At 26.0% G+C, this 7,735-nt stretch overlaps 1 long non-coding RNA gene across 2 annotated transcripts; it reads right to left on the bottom strand.

Moving 5' to 3' along the window:
• Positions 1-2,378: 2,378 nt before the first annotated feature.
• Positions 2,379-5,473, bottom strand: LOC111920708 (uncharacterized). Of its 2 annotated transcripts, none has more exons than XR_008226289.1 (3): positions 4,617-5,473; positions 2,762-4,421; positions 2,379-2,628 (listed from the first exon to the last, which is right to left on the bottom strand). It is a non-coding gene; the product is annotated as an uncharacterized LOC111920708 (long non-coding RNA). The 2 variants fall into 2 exon arrangements; XR_006186741.2 differs by lacking the exon at positions 2,379-2,628 and having other exon boundaries at positions 4,226-4,421; positions 4,617-4,806; positions 4,911-5,443.
• Positions 5,474-7,735: the final 2,262 nt, after the last annotated feature.

Below are 7,735 nucleotides of genomic sequence, written 5' to 3'. Positions count from 1 at the left end.
ATCATTTTGTTAAACTATTTTTTGGGTTTTAGTAATTAATTTTTAAATTTTAACTAAGACCACTCACAACGGATTGCAAATTGAACATGCAAATGGAAATGAAAAGCCAGTATAACAAATCTCTTACAAATGGAATGTCCGTACGTTGTACAGAAACACCTATATAGTTGAAGTATTTTTAAATATATATATATATATATATATATATATATATATATATTTAATACACCAATAACGTTGTTATTAAATTTGATATAATAATTCGTATACTATATTGATATAATTTATTGATTATTTTGAATTATATGATAATATATATATATATATATATATATATATATATATATATATATATATATATATATATATATATATATATATATATATATACACACACACACATCTATTATAACTGCATAATCTCAGTCATTTAAATGACTTCTACACACGAGTTACATATAAATAAAATTAAATATAATATATGGTTTAATGTTATTTATAGTTGTTGTTATTGTTAATTAATATTTTAAATTTATTTTCTTAATTTTTAATTTTTATCATTATAATTATTTAAAACATCAAACATTGTTTTTTGATTTTAAAGGTAACAATGTAATCATTTATATAGAGTTAATTTTAACTATTGTTATTGTAAGTTATTTTAAGCTACTTATTTGAAAAAATTTAATGATTATAAAAATATATTTATGAAATATTTTAGTTAAATTGAGATTACAATTTAGTTTTTGCATTTATCACTACAATTTATCACTTTTAACTATTAACAAAATATTCTTTGGTTTTATAAGTGAAATATGTTAAAAGCTTTAAACTGATAATGGTTTACATACAATAAGATATTAAATCTAATAAATTAACTATAATATGTTAAAAGTTAAATGCATAACTTTATAAGTAGAAGTAAATATATTATTTTAAAATTAAAATTTAGTATATTTAAGATTATACTTTAGGTTTGATAGTTATTTAACCTTATTAACCAACTTATAATCATTATTAGAAAAACACTACAATTAATCACTTTTAATTATTTATAAAATATTCTCTAGGTTGTTTAAGTTAAAATAAAATTTATATTTAAGTTGACCATTTAATGTTATATTCAAATAAATAACTTAAGTATTTTATACAAATTGTTCCAAAATTGTTTAAAATGATAATTGTTTACATCCAACAATACATTAAAACTAATAAATTAAGTATAATATGTTAAAAGTTAAAAAAAAATCACTTAATAAGAAGAAATAAAGATATTATTTTAATATTGAAATTTAGTTTATATGCGATTACACTTTAGGTTTGATATTTATTTAACCTTATTAACCAACTTATAATTATTATTAAAAAAAATTAAAAAGTCATAAGAGTTTCAAATGAATGTGGTGAAAGAAAAAGTGGTTCCTTTACAATATATATATATATATATATATATATATATATATATATATATATATATATATATATATATATATATATATAGGTTCATTTGAGACCAAGTTAATTTTGTGAGACTGTGAGAAAAAATATATAAATAATTTTAAAATGAAAAATCCAAAAATCATTTTTTTAATTATTATTTTCGTCATTTTCTTTACCTAAAAAAATTACAAAAAATAAAAAGAAATTACCGGTTTTTTTATTTTTGAAAAATACGTGAAATAGTAAATATTTCAATGTGATTTTTAGAATGTTAAAATATTCTAGTATAGTAGTAGATTTGTCAGATATGTAAAAACATTCTAATATTCTATTAGAATATTACAAAGATGTTTCAAAAAATTGTAATTTTATTATTTTATTTTTTAATTTTTTAAAAACTTTTTTTGGATAAAAAAGTGAGGAACATAATATTTAAAAAAAAATGTTCGAAAATTCTCAATTATTTTGCATTTTAAAAATGTTTTTTTATATACAAAATGAATGGCTAGGAGTGCGTCTCCCCATCTCACAAAATATAGTGGTCTCATATTAACCTAACCTTATATATATATATATATATATATATATATATATATATATATATATATATATATATATATATATATATATATATATATATAGGGGACGGCTCCCTTGAGATTAAAAAAAAAAAATAGAGATCTTGAGATTGAACCTCAGCCACATATTTCTTACTTGCCGCTCTAACGCTCCATCATACCGACAACAGCGGACTATGCCTAATCATAAATGATTATATGGCAGAGAGATATAATCATATATGATTATGCATGTTTATACATATATGTTTATTCATAAACTAGAAGCGATCCCCCCGCGTTGCAGGGGTTGGAAGGTATCGCTTTTGTGTGAAAGCATAATACATTGCCTTAATTGGTAGCCACAGTAAAGTATGTTGCTATTCTCTGCAATTCATCCATTTATAAATGCATAATAGTCAAAGTACAATGGCAAGGAAATTTTTTTCTTATAGTAAGTCAAAGTTTTTAATAAATATATATATATATATATATATATATATATATATATATATATATATATATATATATATATATATATCGACACCGTTTTTGGTTACACATAGATACGCTTTTCTCAAAAGGAGCGGATTGAAATTCTTGATCAATGCTTCTAGCACTTTTGAGAAACCTATAAATTAGAGGAAAAGTGTTGTTGTTGATAATAAGAATAATAATAATTATAAGAATATATACTTTAAGTACATTGCTATTTCTTACAAAATGCAAAACAAAAATCATATAAAAATTGAATTTTTGCTTACATAAGGTCAGCATTACATAGTCCCTTTTCTATAGAACATTGTACATGACCTACTTTCCATGAGTAAATCCTTTAGTAGCAGCCTAGTTTTCCGGTTGTTATAACATCCTACCTTTTTAAGAAACAAAATGATTAATGAATGATAGCCACCAACATCCATCACAACTTACAATTACATGGCCATTGAAAGCAAAACAAATAAAAACCACCTATAAATAATAAAATCCTTATTTTCCTTTTTAGTAAATACATCTACACGTATATTAATCCTACCGTACCAGGGCAGCATGCAATAACTAAAATTGTAGTTTCATTTTTTTTATCATACCATTTTACTTTTAGTTAATAACTTCCAAGTTTTTTCTTATTAACCTATACAAAATCTAGCCTTTTCAACTGCCTCATATAATGACAAACAAATATAATAACATTAGAATGGAAGAGAAGTTGGTTTTTAAGCGACCTTAAAAAAAATAGGGTTATGGATTCTATGATTAATCATGTTGAGTACACATATAAATCCTGCTAACCTCAATCATATATTATAATTTTACATAGAACACCCCTGATCATATTTTGCAACTTTAAAAACTTTTATCAATAAAAAAGAAAAGTTGTTTAATACCTTCTTACATAAATCCTTAACTGTTACTCTTTTAGTGAAAAAAAAAAGAAAAATAAAATAACATTACATGAAAAATTAAGAGGAATCATCCCTGTTACTCTTTTATTTTTTTTTAAATCAAATTTTAGTAAAAGACTAAACATACATGAAAACAACATACACAAATATATCAGCATTACTGTATGAGTTAATGTCTCAACAAAAAAAATCGTCCATGTTACTCATTTACTGGAAAAAAAAAGTTTGAAAAAAAATTTATTATTTTTGTTATTTTGGACCAAAATACCCTTGTGTTTCAAACATTCCAGAACTGCTTCAATCTTATTCAAATTTTATTAAAAGCATTTCCGTAGTTATACAAAAGGATTCCAGTGTCTACAATGAGTGAAAAAATGTTACAAAACTGTCAAATGGTTGTTTATGGTAATCTTGATGGGGATGATAGTCATGGGCATTCACATGGTTGTATGTGGTAATAGGTTGCTGAATTTGAAAAATCCCATGAATTTTGTTCTTACAATAAATTAGAAAACTAAATTTTTTTTATCTATTTTTACTTAATGATTAATTTAGAAATAGACGGTTGTACATAATTATCTTATTTAGCATGTAGTTTTAGTCAAGCATGGACTCTTATTTTCATGTGTTTTTACGACCTTTTTGGAAGATTTATGCTTCTAGATACCAATTTCGTTTTTAATGGGAGCAAGGACCTCATTCTTTTGAAAGATTTAGGCACCTCGATGTCTGCTTCTTCTTTTCTTAGCTGGAAATAAAAACATTAAAAAATGCATGACATAGAGGTTAGGCAAGATAAAATCATAATATATGCACGTCAGGTGAAATACAATCACCGAAACAACTTTTCATATAATCCAATCTAAAAGCAAAAAATCCATGCTATTCACCAGTGTATTTCCTCATACATAATTTCTTATCAATCTTCTAAGTTGATACTTCTATTAACAAAAAAGGATTAAGAAGAAACCCAACTGTCTTCTAATCTGAAGAAGCCGACTATGTCATCAACACCAAACTACAAAAAGATTACCCAAGCTTATTGAAAACTATAAAAAGATTAAAAAGAAGGTGTTTAGTTGTAAGTATGGATAGCTAAATCATTATTGATCAGTTTCTTAGTTTCTTACCAACAACTTGTTTGATTACACCTACATGTAAATGGAAGTCACTTCCTTTTTTATAATAAAAGAGGAAAAAAAGTGCTACTGACCTTTGGGGGAGTGATGGGGTAGAAAACGAAAAGCCAATTGACTGCTTTGATAATTGTAAATAACAATTATGTGGATGCCTTCTCTCTCAAGCATTTTATCAAACATGTAATATGCATCATAAAGTCATTGTAAAAGATGACACTTCTGTATATGATTTCTTCACCCAAACAACTTTTCATATAATCTAATCTGAAAGCAAAAAGACAGAAAATGAATGTGATCCATTAAAAAACACCCTTTAAAACCCCAAATGAAAACAATATAAGACACATGGGGAAGAGAAAATGATTGACCTGGACCTTGACAGTTTAGCGCAACAGAGTGTGACAACGGGAATCAAACGTGCAAAACACAATCTGTTCCTAACTGAAATTCGATGAAGGTGAAAGGTGAACTCCATCTCTGTTAATTGATTCTTTATCTCGGACTGAAATCCTAACCAAGATACGAAGACGAAGATGAAGACAATCGCGTGTCGTTATCGATCTATAATGGTGGTGGTGTTTGGAAGAACTCGTTGTGACTTATCGCAGTCCCGACCATCTGCTAAATTTGCGAATTGAATCGGTGGTCACCGATCATATCCAAAAGATAGAAAGGTCATAGCGATTTGGAAATCAAACAAAATTGGATTTAAATGATGAAGGTATCTAGGTAAGGCGGTTGATCGGTGGAGGGTCAAACTAACTCTTGTGGAGAGAACTAATCTGATTGATAGTATATTCTAGTATGAGAGAACGGGAAGAACCCGATGATAGATAAGATGAAGGCGGTGGGTTTTCTGAATGGTTGATATTTGGAGAAAAATAATTGGTTGCAGTTGCGGTGATAAAGTAACGTAACACGTGTGTTGTGTCTAGGACATTAATCCGGACAACGAAACACCATTTACAAGACATGTGGAAAAAAAACAAAAAAACAAAAATTGGAAGCTTAATTAGAAACGGAATTGACCATACATCAATAAATAAGGGGTCATTTTTGCCAAAACATTAAGAAGATTACTGTTGCTAAGGTTGGACATTTTTAATATATATATATATATATATATATATATATATATATATATATATATATATATATATATATATATATATATAATTACATGCAGTTGATATCATTTTTATTCCTTTTGTGTATGTGAGAGGCAAGTTGACTCACATGTGTAGCTCTTCATATAAGACCAAGATTCATTACAATATTTTCTCAAAAGCGTTTTACACATTCCAGATTCAATCAATCTTGTTAGTGGTACAACCAAACAAACGACTCATGTGCAGGTCTTCATATAAGACCAAGATTTGTTGCAATATTTTGTCAAATGCCTTTTATATCTTTCACATTCAATCAATCTTGTTAGTAGTACAACTAAATAAACGCAAAGCCCAAACTAGTTCCAATGTTCCATGTTCGGTGATGATATTATAATTAAATATGCGTGGGGACAAAACGAAGATCTAATCAACCAAAGGAAATTTCCAAATATTTGATATGCGAGAAGATTACAAAGCTTATCTGAAATGTTTTATATGATTTCTTCTTAATTTTCATTTTAAAGTGTACACCATTTAATAAAAAAATCACTGTCATAAAATGTTTTTAGAAAGTAGTTCTAAACATATATTTTATACTAGGTATGAGACCCGTATATTACACGGGTTGATATTAAAAAAATTAAACATTAAATTAAAGTGTAAATAAAAAATATTTTTTAATATACAACTTTAAAATAAGAAAGGAATAAACGTATTTATTGCAATTTAATATCATATATATAATATTTAATACTTTACATATATAAGTATATGACTTTAATTTTAAAAATTGAAACAAACCAAAAATTGACAAGTGGATAATATTTATTTCAAAAATACCACAAAATGACAAGTGTCAAAATTAATGAGAGATTGATATGTAACAAAAAAAAATATTCATTTATTAAGAAGGATATATATATTTTTCTAATAATATAGTTCTTTAGAAAATATATGATGCTTAATAAAAAAAACAAAGAAATCATATATAAAAAGACTTTGAAATGAAAATATCGGTTGATGGAAGCTTTATTCTATATTAAATACTATTGACGGTCATTTTGTTAACTACATACCAGTAGGGGTGCAAACGAGTCGAGACAAGCCCGAGCTTGGTCAGGCTCGACTCGGGATCGTTTAAGTTATACAAGGCTCGAGCTCGAGCTCGGCTCGATTCGAGCTTTCTTGTACCGAGTTCGGCTCGAGCTCGTAAATAATTATACAAGCTCGGTTCGGGCTCGGGCTCGACTCGTTTTTTGTTCGACGTGCCTAAATAAGCTTAAGCTCGACTCGAGCTTGTTAAGAAGCTCGTTTATTAATACCATAAATTCCTAATTTCCAAAATATATTTTTATTTTAATATATAAAAATAATAATAAATTATATTATATAAAAGCTCGTTTAGACTTGCAAGCCTAATCGAGCTTAGTAACATAGGCTCGAGCTCGAACTCGTTTAATAAACGAGCTTAATATTAAGCTCGAGCTCGGCTTTGGCTTGTTTAAAATCGGTTTCGAGTCGAGCTTTTAACGAGCCGATCTTGAGTAGCTCACAAGTAGCTTGGCTCGTTTGCACCCCTACATACCAGTCAAATATGCATGCATTGAAATTAATAAAACATTAGCTATAAAATAATAACGCTTAGACTACCTTTGATATATAAATTTATAATGATTTTGAACAATATTATGAAATATAAATATATCAAATTTATATTATTTAATAATATTTACCAGTTGATTGTATTTAAATAAAACTAAACATGATTTTCGATTTATTAATGTAACAATTGAAGGTTATGATTGATTAATTTACAAATTATTTATTTATTGATTTTTTTTTTAAAAATTTCGATCGTGATGGTTAATTGATATATGAATCATTCTTTGTAAATTAATACAATGTGATTTTTCTACAAATAATTAAAAACCACTTATTTGGAAAAAATTGAAATTATAATAAAAATATTTTTTATATATTCTTTATTTAATTTTATTTGACATTTTACATTTACAATATTTGAACATTTAGCTATTTTGAAAAATAGTATTTTAATATATTTTTAGGTCTATTTTGTATGTTGA

Source organism: Lactuca sativa, chromosome 9 (assembly GCF_002870075.4).
Source record: "Lactuca sativa cultivar Salinas chromosome 9, Lsat_Salinas_v11, whole genome shotgun sequence".
Taxonomy (NCBI): domain Eukaryota; kingdom Viridiplantae; phylum Streptophyta; class Magnoliopsida; order Asterales; family Asteraceae; genus Lactuca; species Lactuca sativa.
The sequence above is the reverse complement of the archived record's forward strand: the minus strand, read 5'-3'. Positions and strand labels throughout refer to the sequence as shown.